The 13,881-nt window shown below is 54.6% G+C and overlaps 1 protein-coding gene across 10 annotated transcripts in view; it reads left to right on the plus strand.

The window, feature by feature from the left end:
* FAM120B (family with sequence similarity 120 member B) overlaps positions 1-1,630 on the plus strand; it is an 81,842-nt gene extending 80,212 nt beyond the window's left edge. For 8 of the 10 annotated variants that reach the window (XM_059083342.2, XM_067011172.1, XM_067011165.1 and 5 more), the window contains one exon: positions 852-1,630. The gene's annotated coding sequence lies outside the window, so the exon portion shown is untranslated. The remainder of the gene's footprint in view (positions 1-851) is intronic. The other 2 variants (XR_010836141.1, XR_010836140.1) reach the window with 1 other exon arrangement.
* Positions 1,631-13,881: the final 12,251 nt, after the last annotated feature.

Below are 13,881 nucleotides of genomic sequence, written 5' to 3' on the forward strand. Positions count from 1 at the left end.
TAACCTGTGGGTGTGTTGCCCTTGAGACGCCGGTGCCGCACACGCACACAGATGCAGGCACGCACGGCGAGCACGTTGGTAGAGAGCTAGGAACAGCGCCCACAGACCATGGAGAAAGGGGAGGTTGAGAGAGAGCTGCCTGAGGGGGCAGGAGGAGTTGGGTGCAAGTGCCCTGGGTCGCAGGGAGGATCGTTGCAGAGGGGAGGGGCTGGCACCTTCCAGCATCCCTGAGGCAGGAGTGACCCACAAAATAAGGATGATGTTGAGCCCTGAGGACAGCAGGGCTCACACGGAAGAAGCACATGGTTGGTGGTGTCAGATCAGGAGACCCATCGTGGGCCTCCAAGGCCACACTCAGTGAGGGGGCACCCCAGGGGCAGGGGGGTCCTTCAGCTTCTCCTAGACCCTCCTTCACGTCCAGACAGCATAGCACCCATGCAGACACACACGGCCTCAGGTGTGAGGCTCCCTGTGGAGGGAACTGCAGCCGACACACCCCTCCTTTCCTGCTCACCCCCCCGCGCATCCAGGCCCTCCAGCTTAGGAAGCTGTCCTGTCCTGGCAGGAAGAGCGGGCTGGCTCGGAAGAGGCGGTTGCCACGGAGACTCACGCAGTCACTCGTGTTCCAGGCAGTCTGGCCAACGCCTGCCTGCTGGGTGGGACAGAACCCTATCACCGTCGGAGAGAGAATTGTTTTAAAACTTGGACATTGAACATAGCGCCTCTGGCTTATCTACAGTCAAGACACATCATAAAATACACTGTGTTTCACACGTTACTGGCACCCGGTCTAAGACGTACATGGGATGTGGTGTGTGTTTTAAACTCCGTTCCCCTTGTGCATTTCACAGGCAGCGGGTAGAGAAAGGAGCCAGGAAGACAAGGCAGAACTGAAGACACTCACGGAAAACCACCTGCGACATGTCGCCCAGAAGCATCCCTGCAGCTTCACCCCGAATACAAGTATCGTCCTAACGGTGAATGTAAATGCAGAGACACTCTTGGGAGAGAACAGGGAGTGGGGAACTCAGCCACACTGCAGGAGTCCTCTGGTCAGCCGCACAACAGAGGCCTTGATGTCTGTCCAGAGCGCGTGGTTATAGCTCCTGCTTCATTTCCACAGGGCCCAGTGCACGCGCGTTTTCATACAGCTGTCCTTGGGTTAAAAACACGATTTCACAGAAAGTTACTTTCTCACAGTGGTGGGCCCAGGCCTCTGACATACAAGGATCCTTGTAAAATGCATGGATGTGTCCACGGTACAGCTTTTAGGTTTTGATTCCTTGTTTAAATGTGTCAGAAAGGCCGTTTTGTCAGGAGTTAGAGTTTTCCACTGGAAAACTGGTTTGTGGTGACCGTTTTGCTCCTAGGGATTAGCCAGACCTCATCACTAAAGGAGACCCATGCAAGAAGCAGGGAAAAGCTGTGACCCACCCAGGAGGGGGGCACCAGGGCCGCATTCCCTGTGCTGTGTTCCTCGGCACCGTCCACAAGGCCCACAGGGAAACCTGCAGCCGTATAGGTGGTCTGGTCGGGTCTGCCATCTCTCGTCGTGTCGTAACGGTGATCCGTGATACGAGTTTGTGGTTTATGCCAAATATAAATGATTAGTCTGTTACTAATGAGAAAACATGACTGACTTCTTTGCTTCTGTTTTTCAATTGGACCTGTAGTTAAAGTTCTAGAGTTGGAAAGGCCTTGGGGCTCTAACCCAGGCCTCTCAGGGAGCAGACGGCTCCCACGAGGTTACCGTGGCAACAGCAGGTCTGGCCCTGGCTCTGCCTGGCCTCCTCCTACATTGTGGCCCTGCTGTCCTCATCTTCAAGTGTAAGTCACACGTACTCCCTAAAAGGAAAAAGGTGATTTCTGTGCTGATTTGTTGTTCTTCTCACGTTATTTAAATTCGTGCAGACACGCATTAGACCTTCCTTATATGCTCACAGCTCTTCCTTACTACAGCCTTCAATCTAAGACATTATGTAGGTGAAAGGAAGCTAAATTATGAAGCAGAGAGTGTCAGCATCACAACCCCAGTAGCTCTCCGTGGGCTGCCGTAGCGTGTGCTGGAGGAGGGCTTTGCCGGGACAGTGACGGCACGCGGGTGAGCAGAGCCTTGAGGGGGGCTAGGCTTGGGGCGCCCCCGCCCCGGTGCCCAGCCACGCCTGCAGCTGCGGTGCGGTGGGTCCTTCCCGTGCCCCGCGCCGCTTGGTACCAGGCTGGGAGTCACCCCGTTCGCTGCTCCCTTGAACTGGTAGAGCTTCTGGGGGACTGGGTTTCAGGAAGGCCCCTTCCTGAACTGTGCTGTGGGCATTTCTGAAGCAGCAATGTGTGTGTGATCCGTGGAGGAACACAGCACGGCAGCGATGCCGTTTCCCTCTGACATAAAGCGCACTTTTTTAAAGTACTAATTAGTTGGATTTTATACATCTGATTTTTTTTCAGGTTTCAACACCCAGAATTTGGTTATGTTCATTTTTTTCCATCCTTTGAACTTCTTGTTTAAAATTTCAAGCTCTTTCAGGCACCTGCCACAACTTAGGAAGAAAAATAAATAAGCAGGCACCACTATTTCCTGACTCACAAAAAAGAAAAAAAAAATTTTGCAAAAGGGAAACGAAGCGCATGTGTGAGGCAGGTCTGTGTTTTGTACGTGGTGTTGAAGCTTCGGCTGGCGACACATAGGTGACTGGACGTCCTCGCCGGTCTTCAGCATCGGCCTGGCTTAGTGCCCAGTGAATTCCTCACCCCGCTGTCCTGCCGGCTTGGGGCAGAGCGGGCTTGCAGACCATGGTGTTGTCAGACCATGAACTGTGTCCCTTGGTGGAAAGCGGGACCCTGAATGCCATGCTCTGGGGAAGCCGCAGTTCCGGCACAGAGAGGGGACCTGGCCCGCTCGCAGGTGCTGTGTTCGGGGGCTCCGCAGGGCCTGATGCTCGTAACTTCCTCCTGTTTGATGCCAGCGTGACCCACGGCCGAGCCGGCTGCCTCCCTGTTAGTGTAGCAGAAGCTGACTCGTGGCTTCTTCCGTGGCTCCCGTCTCCCAGTTGTTCTGGGAGCTCCTTGTGAAGCATTAAGAAGGGCTGGCGCTGGCTCTGCAGACTGACCGTGAGACCCCATCCATGGAGGTGAACCAGCCAACAGTTGGCAAACGTTCCCTCACGTCGAGGTCCTGTGTGGTTAGAAAAGCTACTCCTTCGCGGTCTCCGGTGGCACCCAAGGCCATGGCTCGTGTCTCCCCCTCACTGTCCCCGGCCAACTGAGCCCGCCTTCTGCGGAAGCAGCGCGGCTCTGTAGGGTGGTTACAGTTGTGAACGGGGAGGTGGATGGCGAAAGCCGGCTTTCTTGGAGGTCGGGTAAAGACTGAAGTTGACTTCAACCTTCTCTTTTCGGCAAGTTGTCTGAACTAAAAAGAAGGAGAAGCAGCAGCCTCTCCAAACCAGACCGGTCTTCGCGTCTGTGTGGTTTTCCGTAAAGCCTCTCTCCTGGGGAGCCAGGTCAGCGCCCACAGGACACGCAGGGAGTTGCAGGGGAAACGTGTGCTGGTGCCGACGACCAGGCCCCCGCGGACACCCAGGTCAGCGCCCACCTCTGCCCGGAGGTCAGAGCTGGAGGGCAAGGGGGTCCGGCAGGCGGTGACTTGAGGGCAGGAGGGAGCGAGGCCCACAGGTCACGGCTTCACACCTGGACACTGGTCTCCACTAGAGCCACTGAATGTTAGTAAAGCTGAGCATCTGGGGGAAACCTCTTCCAGGAAGGTTCAATGGACTGTAGGTTTTCTCACTGGCTGTTTTACAGTTTTGTCGTCTCCCAAACCCATTTTCTTTGAGGCAAATCTGGCACCAAGAGTAGTAAAACACTGTCCAAGGTCTGTTTTGTGGTTTGATTCAGCCTCTCCAGCCTGTCAGGCCTTTGCGTTAGCAGCTAACTCATAAGTTTATGTAAAATGGCGTGAGATACACTTGCCCTTTTCTTGATCCATGTACCTGTTAAAATTCAGGAAAAGCAGATAATTCGATTAAATTAAGCCACCAGCCTGTCTATTGAATCAAATGTTCAAGCCAGAGCCCTTAACTTCAGATCCAGACCAAGATAAAAGCCTGTCACGTGTGAAGAGATATTGAAATAGTCTGAGCCACTGATACGCATCTGGTGTCACCCCAGCCTTCCTGTCCCAGGCAGCAGGGCAGTGACAGGTCACCGTGTGCCCGGGTGAGGGGGATGCAGTCAACTCGAAAGGAGGAAATCGTCTAATACCTTTGGCGTTGGTCTCGAGCAATCCACTTCTGAGAAGACAGTAGTGCAGTGGCTGAAGGGATCGTGACTCAGCATGAGTCACCAATTTAAGGTTACAGAATTTTATTTTTCTGAAAAGGTTTTCCCCAAGAGTCATGCTCTTTTTTTTTCCCCCCCTTAGAAATCCTCCTCTTCCTTTGCTCTTTTCTGATATTCTGGGTTTCAGCATATTTCCTTCTAACAGTTGGACCTTTCCAAGTCTTAAATCTGGATTAAAATCGTTTTAATCCCGGATGGTATGTAGCGAGGTTCAGTCCCTGGCCCTCATAAAAACGTTCACAGCACATTATAATGAGCTGATTGTCAAACTGAATATTTCTGAGCTTGTGTGGACAGATGTCAGGAAAATCACCTTGTTATGTTGGATACTGAAGGGTTCTCTTTCATAGGGAGCACCAGATCATCACAGTAGACTCCCAGGCTTTGGTGGACGCTAGCAAGTACACAGAGATCGTAGAAAATGTGCTTTTCATCCTCTTAGGAACAGTTCTCATTCTTACTGGTCTTAGACCCCTTTTATACCTAGAAACTATTGAGGACTCTAGGTTACTGCATTGAAAGTTAAAAATGATTTTAAAAACCCTTAAATGTGTATTTATTAATTCATTTAAAAATAACATATTTCCCCCCAAAAAATTAGTGGAAGAGCAGCATTCTTTTGCACGTTTGCAAATCCATTTAGTGTCCGGTTTTAGGAAAGACAGCGGACCGTCTGCAGCAGTGCGCCTTTTGTCTGAGAGGGAGGGAGGAGCAGCCCCAGGCCTGGGGCTCAAGAGCAGGAGGCCTTTGGTGGCCTCTTCAGAGATGGACAGGCTTCCTGGACACCATCCCAAACTCCACAGGCAGGAGTTCTCTGAAGGCAACTGCAGTGGAATCTGAAACCGCTTCAGTAACTCCGGCCCAGCGTGTGTGACAGCCATTGGTCTGCCCTGCACTCCGGGCGCGCAGTTGTGTACCCTGCTCGGTCATGTGCAAAATACTGGCTCTCTGAGTTCTGCAGTCTCCCAAACGCTGGCATGTTTCCTTGCTGCCATCGCCCGCAGCCCCATCTGAGAGCTCTTTCGTGTGGACACCCTCCAGCGGCTGTGGCTCACACAAGGGCTCCCAACTCTAATTTTTGCTTGAAATTTCAGATTTCATCATTGGCAACAAAACTGTTTTTGTGTTGTTTTCCCTGAAATGACAACCTCAGCACCTCTGAAAAGGGAATATGGGAAGAGATACGGGTTAGAATTTAATGCATTAAAAAAGGCATCAGAAACAACATGGCCAAAAGCTAATGCAGGACAGCCTGGAGGAGGCGTGGATGGAGGCGTGGGAGCCGGGGGACAGCGGGGAAGCCACATAGGCTGACGCAGCTGTTCCGTGGGCAGATGTACTGGCGTGACATTTGTGTGGGAGACTCTGTCCCCAGGGTCCAGATAGGAATTTACTCTCGTCCTGTCCATACAAAGCTCATTCTGAGTCGGGCAGCCCGAGGAAAAGGGAGTGTCCGACTTACAGGGGCCACAGGACACATTCAAACGCAACTGGAACAGAGGAAAGTGTGGTGTGTGCAGGGGTCTTCTCCCGTCGGCCGGGCTGGAGGCTGATACTTAAACCTCCCACAAAGGGGGTCAAACCAAATGCGGTGAATATTTACAAACAGCACAAGACGCAGAATCGCAGGGTCACACGCTGGCCAGTGGCCAGGCAGCGTGACCACATGCTTCCCCCCCTTGAGTCCCAGAAGTCCCCACGAGGACCTGTCTCTGCCCCACCCCGTCCCTGAAGACACTGAAGGGGACGTTTAATTCTCCTCCATCCCACAGGGAGGTGTGCTGCTCCTGTAAAAGCCACAGGCACAGCCCAGGGCTGGCAGGGCTGCCCACTAGGCTCCGGGCCCCTGGTCGTCACGTCCCACCCGGCTAACTGAAGCCCAGCTGCACACACGGCGCTAATCTCCGTGACGCAGCACCAAGGGGAGGGCAGGGAAGGAAATGTCAGGGTACCAGGGCGAGCGCCCTGCCCACCCTCCATCTGTGCCCACGGCAGGGCTTACGGGAGCATATGCTGCCTGTCGCTCACTGACCATCTGCTCCGAGTTGCTGAAGTGTCCCCGTTACCGTGGCAACACAAACACTCCCTGGTCAGGTTTCACTTTTATCTGTGTTCTGGAATGGGGCTGGGGAGGGGTCGGGTCTTCCTTCCTCCGGGCCCTCCTGCCCCTCCCTCCGCGCTCCCTCCACCTCTGGCCTGGCCCTGTCCCCCAGTTCGGAGCACGTACTGTTGGAGGTAGAGCTGGCCAGTCTGAGAGCTGGGTGGCCGTGTATTTCTGTTTGCCTGGCGCCTGACTCTGGAACGGACCCTTCCCGAGATTTCAGGCTGGTGCCTGAGGGCTGAGTCTCTGCCCGCACGGGAGCTCCGGCTGGCTGGGACACTGTCCCTCGGCCACAGGGAACGTCTGTCCACCCACGCAGTTTGGGGAGCTGGCTTAATGGGACAGATGGGTGGGCTTTCGTCAGCTGTTAGCAGGACCGCTTCGTGGGCCCTGTTGTGGGATCCACGTCCCTGCGGGCAGCACCAGGGGGCTCCTTGCAGGGGGCGCAGCTGCGGAGCCTCCTGGAGGGTCCGTGGTTTCAACTGGGGTTGAGAGCTGCTGAAGGGAGCGGGCAGGTCGCAGCCTCCTCTCCACCGAGGTGTCAGGTGGTGAGACTGGAGCCCCCCATCGGGAGGCTAGGAGGGGTCTAGGGCAAAGCCAGACCTTTGCTATGTTACCCCCAAACTGGGTCCCCCTCTTGGTGAGCGTTGAGCCAGAAGACACAGCCAAGCCCAGTGCGAGAGAAGGAAGGATTGATTGCTTGCAGCAAGTAAGGAGAGCACCGGGGATATTTCCCAAAGCAGCAAAACTGGGGATGTTTTAAGCCAAGGGTACCTGCATCTTCACGAGGGCGCTTGAGCAGAGAGAATTCAACATAGAATTGGGCAAAGGTGGACGCAGCCCGAGCTTTAGTTGATTGAAGTTGGGAGGCTCAGCGTCATCACTCTTCGTCCTCCCGGGTGGGGGCTTCGTTCCTGCAGAATAACTCAGACTGTGGTGTACGTCCCTCGGGGAGGAACTGGGGCTCTGTTTTATCGCCGATCTGTTGCTTCTTGACTGCTTTTCCTCTGTCCCTGCGCTCCGCACCTCCGTTAAGATCATTAACTGCTGAGACCTGTTCAAAGGCAAAGCACTGTGCCAGGTTCAGATCACAAACGGCTGAGGCCAAAAATGGCTTCTTACGCCAAGACAGCCGTGCCTGCTTCTTTCTCCAGGGACCCCCTACCCTGTCTGCTTACAGTTACTTTCTTTTTTGAGAACTGAGGGATACAGAGATTCTGTTTCTCCCACTGGTTCTTGTCTGGCCGTGACCTTGGGCTGCTTCTCTCCGTCAGGACGGGCGTGTGTGTCCGAGGCGCTTCCACCGGGCACCACACAGACCTGCACGAGGAGGCCTCACAGGCTGGTGAGCTGCACCTGCAGGGCCCACCCCCAGGTTTATCGGGAGAGGGCAGAGCATGGCAGTTCCTCCCAGAAACAAGGGCGCCAGGCTGCCCTCCGTATTCTCCAAGTTGGTGGAACCACCCAGAGCTGGGACCAGGCAGGAGGGCAGCACGGGACCTACTCCAGGGTTTCTGGGGCCCCCTCAGTGCTTTGTCAGCCAGACCCTGGGCGTGGGCAGGAGTGGATGCCCAGGCGAGACCTGAGGCATCTCGTAGTCTCCCGGGAGTCACTGGGAAGCCAGGGACCCAAGGGATTCCATGCGGTATAGGAAGCCACCTCTGGGGCGGAGTCAGCCTCTCGTGGCCAGACTCACCCACCCAAGCCTCTCCTGAGATGCCCGCCCCGCACAGAGCCCCCGGCTGCCGTGGTGGCAGCGCCCCCAGAATTTCACAAAATCTGTAAAGGTTCATTTGTGGCTCGAGGAAGTGACTTCCCTCAGACCCAGGGGCTGGGTGTCACCACGAGGGTCTTGGTCCCCGCGGTCACTGCATCAGCGCGGCCCCCCAAGCTCAGCAGTGGCCTCCGCCTTCCGCATCGCACTGTCCACCAGAGTTAGTTAACCGTCGGCACCCTAGCCGGGCCCCGCAGCCACATCCGGCCAGGCTCCCTTCCATCTGCAGTCACCCGCCCGGTGCCCGACCGCAGGCAGGTCCTCCTCACTTCCTGGAAACAAGAAAGCAGGTGCTTGGCTGCTTGTTAAGTTACATTTTCCTGGCCTTTCACCATTGCACCGGTGAGCATAAAATAGTGTTATTTAAATAAAATCTGGCCTTCAGCTTCCAAATTAACCAACAAACGTTGCTGGGCACCAAATGGCCTTAAGAGCAAGTCAAACTTGGAATTTTACCGAAAGCAAAACTCCTATTAGACTTTATTATCTCAACGGCTTTTTTAAAAATAGGAATTTCTTCATAGTATCTCAAGTATCTTTAGTTTCCAACAGATGCACATAACAGACCCATTTCCAGGTTACTTGGGTAAAGGGTGGAAAATGCTGATTTCCCTCTGTGCCATTTACCCTGTGTGTTCCAACATTATTTAAGCCATCACAAATGTAGAAAGAAAGCGAACGTAACATTGACACCGAAGAGATCAGCAAAAACGAAAACTATCGGGCTTCCCTGGCGGCGCAGTGGTTGAGAGTCCGCCTGCCGATGCAGGGGACGCGGGTTCGTGCCCCGGTCCGGGAAGATCCCACATGCCGCGGAGCGGCTGGGCCCGTGAGCCATGGCCGCTGGGCCTGTGCGTCCGGAGCCTGTGCTCCGCAGCGGGAGAGGCCACGACAGTGAGAGGCCCGCAAAAAAAAAAAAAAAAAAAAAAGAATTTGGCAAAGTAATCAACAGGCTTCCTGTCTGGAAACAAGAACCACTAGGAGATATGATAGAAGAAAAGTCTTCATTTATCACAGCATCAAAAAAAAGATAAAACTATATAACAATATGGTTAGGAAGAAATATGAAAGTTCTACAGCAAGAAAACCGTACAGCACCTCTGAGGAATGCGTGCACTTGGGTTAGAGGACGTATCATAAAGATGCCAGTTTCTGCAAAGTTAATCTGTACACATAGTGCAACCCCAACTAAAATGTTAACTTTTTAACTAGACAGGTTAAATCTAAATTTGTGTGAAAAAATAAAAATAGGACAAATTAAGAGAAAAAAAGAATAGAGGAATTAGCTCTATCAGATATTAAAACACATTTTGAAGTTATATTTTAAACTCTATGTTACTGGCAAATGGATAATTAGGAAGTCCAGAAACAGACCCAAAATACATGTAATTTATGATAAAAGTGTTTAAATCATTGGGGGAACATGATTTTCCTGTAGTGGTGTTATGTAGACAAACATCTTGGAAAACTATAAAGCTGGCCCTATACTTCATCAAAGTGAATTCCAGACAGATCCATGATCTAAATGCTAAAGAAGAGAAACAGATTTGAACTGAAAGAAACCACAGGAGGGTTTTTTATGTTGTATGGAAGGCCTAAATATAGCACAAAACTGAGAAGCCATAACGCTATGAAAAGATGACATAAGAATAAAAACACTCTGCGTGGAACTAAACCATCACCATAAGCCAGTCAGAAGATAAAGATATGCTGTAAAAAATATTTGTAACTCATATCAGAAACAGAGAGGAGTTTCTTTGTTATTTAAGTCAATAATAAAGAGACCAATAGGTCACTGAGGAAAAGGAGGCAAATGACGTGACAGACAGCTCACGAGAAGGAAGTAGAAGTCGCCCTTAAACGAAAAGATGCCCAGCTTTTCTCATAAAACTCCCCGAGCGGCTGTGTTCCATCCACTTGAGTCAGGCTGAGCAGGCAGTACGAAACCCCTCCCTCCTCAAGGGACGAAGGTTTGGCACGTCCACCAGAACTCTTTCCGTGAATGTGTTCCGCAGGCACAGTCACACGTGTGTGCAGTGACACGTGTGCGGTTGTTCGTGGCCCTGTTGCCCGTGGCCCTGTTGCCCGTGGGTCCACCCTCATCCGCAGATGCTGTTGCACGTCACCTGCCTGCTGAGCGCTGGCCCTGCAGAGCGGAACTCGGAGCCCGGCGTTGCAGCCACCAAAATCCTCACCTGAGAATCGGACCCATGGACCCCGTTGTTTCCCATTAGGACCCCGATATGAAGGGCCGGATTGGGACAGGTGTGACCCCCAGAGCCCTCGGTGGCTTTGTGAGCCCCGAGTCATGGGGCCCAAGTCCCTGCAGGTCACAGGCCATCCTGAGGGCCCTTGGCCCTCCAGAGTCCCTGCCCCTCACGCCCGTACCCTCACTGTCGTGGGAGACTTCACCAGGGCCCGGAGCAGCCTGGGCTTGGGGCGGCGCATCCACGGGGCCGAGGAGCTACCAGCTGGGTGTTCACTGAAACCACGAGGTGTGTTCAAGTTTCCTTATCTACATTTTAGCGTGTGTCTGGGCGAGGCTTTTCTCCCTGTGGGTTAATTTGCAGAGAAAACACTGCAATTCAGAAACGTGTACAAATTGAAAAGGCACAGAAACGCTGGAACTGCCTTTTCTGATCACTTATTCAAATTCATAGCTGTCTGAGCAGGACCCTTGCTCCTGGAGGTCAGTGGAGCCGAGGGACTTTGACCCCACGGAGAGCCGGAGCCTTGCCTTTCTGCCCTGAAGACGGACCCCTTCTCCCAACACAACCCATGTCACACGAACAAAGCAGTGATCGTATGGGATGAAGTCACCCGGAAAAGACGAGGAAGCTGGACATATATATGTTGTGGAATAAACTCCAGCTGAACAGAATTGAAAAGCCTTGGAACTAGGGACCCGGGTTTAAGGTTGAGGTCTCCAAGTCTGTGATCCTGCCCCTCTCCCGGGGACGTGAGTCCCATCCCAGATACAAGCTGGCACCAGGTGGGCCCAGCTCGGGGGCTCGACCGGGCTGGCGGGAGGCTGTCCCCTTGTCCGGGGTCTGTAGCTCTGCGGCACCTGCCCACTGTCCAGACGCTGTCCTCCTCCCCGAGCTGAACATCTCCCCCTGGAGCCCGGCTCCAGTTTCCAGCTGTTCCCACGCATCTGAGAAGAAAGTAGGGTTTGCACAGCAGCCGAAGAGCCTTTTTCATTCCGGAGTATCTGTAACAGGTGGGAAAACAATCTCCCAAACGAGCCTCGTTGACTTCTTCCCTCTGTGCCTGTTTCTCGTGGGGAGAACAGCATCTGCTTTATAGAAGCTGCAGCTGCGGCCTCTACATGTAGTCGGGCCGCAAAGCCAGGTCTGATTGCCCAGCTCCGTTTTAGTTTTGCCCACAGAGGTAGCTGTTCTGTGTTGGCTGTGTGACTGTGTTGATGGGTACTTTAAATGTCTGGGCTAAATGAGACTGATGCGTCTCTGTAAGCGTCTTTGCTGAGCACACAGAGACCCTGCACTGTGACTGTAAGTGGCCTCAGCCACTCGCCCAGCGGTCCTGTTGGCTGCTCTTTGTTCCAGGGGCCAGGAGACCCCCTCAGCCCCACGTAGGGTGGACTGCAGAGGAGGTGGAGAAGATGGGAGGGGCTGGTTTTCCCATCACAAACACTCCCTGCGGCACGTCCAGCTCACGGGGGCCGGACCCCACTCCCCAGCCCCACACGTGGTTCTCTGAGCCAGTCCTGTTTTCCCCCAGGGCCCCAGCAAGGCACAAGCCGACCCTGATTTCCATAAGAAACTGTGGCCAGCATGAGGGGCCGGGGCCATGTGGCCAAGGTGGTTGGGAGACTGGCTGTGTGACTTTCAGCAAGTTACTTACCCTCTCTGAGCCTCAGTTCCCTCAGCTCGGAAAGCACGACAACACTGGGTATCCTGTACGGAGCGGCAGGCAGTGCCCAGCGCACGCGAGGTCTGAACAGTCGCCGCTTTCCTCCCCCCTCCGCCCCCGGGGGGACGTGGGCCCAAAGCTCCATGTCGGTGGGAGTCACCCTTGAGCCGTGGTTCTTGCTTCTCAGCGGATGTGCCGTGCCCGCCCCGTGGGTTCCTCAGCAGTGGGGATGGGGGCAGGGCAGGAGGAGGTGGGGCCTGGGGGCCACAGACGTGCAGCCCCATCTGCCTGGGACCCAGGCGGCAGTGCCGTTGCTGTGTTTGTGTCCAAAGCCCATGTTTCACCGCAGAACCTGACAGTATGTGGATGGGATACTCGGGTGGTCGCTTTGACAACAGGCACCTCTAAATCCTCTGTCCCGGTGGCCTCGCCCTCCTGGTGAGAATGGTGCTGTGTTGCCCCACCTACAGTGTGTGTGTGTGTGTGTGTGTGTGTGTGTGTGTGTGTGTGTGTGTGTGTGTGTGTGTGTGTGTGTGTGTTGCCCCACCTACAGGTAGGAGGGTGTGTGTGTGTGAATTAAATCTCTCGGCAGCTGCAGTGTGTGTGTGTGTGTGTGTGTGTGTGTGTGTGTGTTGCCCCACCTACAGGTAGGAGGGTGTGTGTGTGTGAATTAAATCTCTCGGCAGCTGCAGTGTGTGTGTGTGTGTGTGTGTGTGTGTGTGTGTGTGTGTGTGTGTGTGTGTGTGTTGCCCCACCTACAGGTAGGAGGGTGTGTGTGTGTGAATTAAATCTCTCGGCAGCTGCTGCCCGTGCAAGACCAGCCAGCTTTTCTTTCTCCTCTTCCCCCCAGGAGAAGTGGCCTTACCCGACTCAGCAGGGGTTTGTGGAGTGTCCACTAGCAGCTTCCCAGGCAGGGCTGGGGTCACTGCTCAGCCGGCCACCACCTCGCCTCTCCCCAGCACAGAGAGCTGGAGCTCTCTGGGCCACAGCGACCACCCCCGCCGAAGGAGTCCCCTTGACTTTGGGGGAGGCAGCGCCCCTGCCCTCTTCTGCGAGGGAGCCGTACGACCCTGGGCTGGGGAGCAGGCAGAGAGGGCAGTGGGGCAGGCTCATCGCCACCCGCCTCAGCGCGTGGCAGAGACAGACGAGGGTGCGGCCAGGCACGGTCCTCACCTCCGAGCGAGCGGGGCGTCCCACCAGCCCTGGAGTCCTGGGGCCGTGTCGGCACTGCCATCCGTGGGTCCTCGGGGGACCAGGGTGGGCCCTCCACTTTTCTTGTAAATTTGGAACGGAACAGAGACTTGCCTCGGCCCCGAGGGGGCGGGGCTCTGGCTCTGACCCCCAGACGCAGGAATCTGCTTTCTTTAAACAAGAGGGGGCACGCACCTGCGCTTGGAGTGGCTGTTAGGTGCGACCCAGACGACCCAGACGTTGGGTCAGGTGCTCGCTAACCGCTGAACCAGCCCCTTAGGCCACAGTTCCTCAGGCTCCTGTAGCGGACTGAATGGATCTCAGACTTTGTGGCCAGAACCACCCAGAGTTCAGGACCAGGCGGGCACAGGAACCTGCATTTCTGACATTTCTGAGGAGCTGCTGGTGCCCCGGCCCGGGAACCAGACTTGGGGAACCAGGCTGACATTCAGCTTCAACTCCAGGGCTCAACGGAAGGCGCACAGGGCCCCAGGAGGCAGGAAGGCCCCGGTTAAGAGGTACGTCCTGCTGCTCAAACCTGGACTTGGGTGTAAATTTCCTGGGGATCCTGGTTCAGGAGGCCTGGTCCCCCTTGTGAGCAGAGACCAGA

Source organism: Kogia breviceps, chromosome 13, assembly GCF_026419965.1.
Source record: "Kogia breviceps isolate mKogBre1 chromosome 13, mKogBre1 haplotype 1, whole genome shotgun sequence".
Taxonomy (NCBI): Eukaryota; Metazoa; Chordata; class Mammalia; order Artiodactyla; family Physeteridae; genus Kogia; species Kogia breviceps.